This window comes from Penaeus monodon, chromosome 15 (genome assembly GCF_015228065.2).
Source record: "Penaeus monodon isolate SGIC_2016 chromosome 15, NSTDA_Pmon_1, whole genome shotgun sequence".
NCBI classification, from domain to species: Eukaryota; Metazoa; Arthropoda; class Malacostraca; order Decapoda; family Penaeidae; genus Penaeus; species Penaeus monodon.
Genome location: NC_051400.1, coordinates 4551465 through 4552355, shown reverse-complemented (window position 1 = coordinate 4552355; position 891 = coordinate 4551465). Strand labels below are relative to the sequence as shown.

General features: G+C 33.1%; 1 protein-coding gene across 1 annotated transcript in view; it reads right to left on the bottom strand.

Moving 5' to 3' along the window:
* The window catches only part of LOC119581700 (ankyrin-2-like), a gene marked incomplete at its 5' end in the record, with an annotated part of 102055 nt that overhangs the window by 46169 nt on the left and 54995 nt on the right, over positions 1–891 (bottom strand).

Genomic DNA, 891 nt, shown 5'->3' with positions numbered 1-891 from the left:
AATCAAAAGGTTCTACTTACCTATACACAATTGTTTATTTGCTAGTCTACATTTTAGTCTGTATCACATACTACCAAATATGTGATCTGCAATACTTTACTCTTTTTGAAGTTTTAGTTTTCTGTTATACTACAAATTCTAATGTAATTTCCCTTGCTTCTTAAACTGACATTTCATAAAGTTCTGGAGCTACCATGTAGTTGAACAGTTAGAGAATGAACAAAATGTTATAACAATTTCTCTTATGATTCTCCAAATAAATTCTTGTTTTCAATTTCAAATTATTGATCTTCTTATCATGTTACACCTACTATAGCATCTATTCAGTGGTTTAACATTTTCCGAGTATAATAACTTTTCATTTGCAAGTTGCTAACATTGTCACTTGTACCATTTGCTGTTGCAGTCCTGGTGTTCCTCAAATACCCTAACTTCCCAGGATGTTTGCAATGACAATACCCAACGATCCTAAAAGACTACCAATCAGATCCTTATTACATCCTAGCCACTAGGGAGCCTCAAACTTATTCATTATAAGATAACTGAAAATAAAAATTTTCATGGCAGCCACTGGTACAAAGCAATGGCGTGAGTTGATATGAAAGCCAAGGTGAGTTTCAAAGCTTCACACCACACAATTGTCCAGCTAATATTTCTTGCTATTGATGATCTTTGAGGATTGCTTTCTTAGACAAATTTGAAATGAACTGAGCCAGGGAAATAATCATATATAAACACAAAAATTAGGAGGTAGCTAAATCTGAAGGGTGTAGGGGGTTCTTTATAGGAATGAAATTAAAGGCAGGAATAAGAGATCTCTTGAAAATGGAGCTAGTATAAAATAAAACAACAAATCTAATTTCAAGAAATGCCATTGGAAATACAATCCTC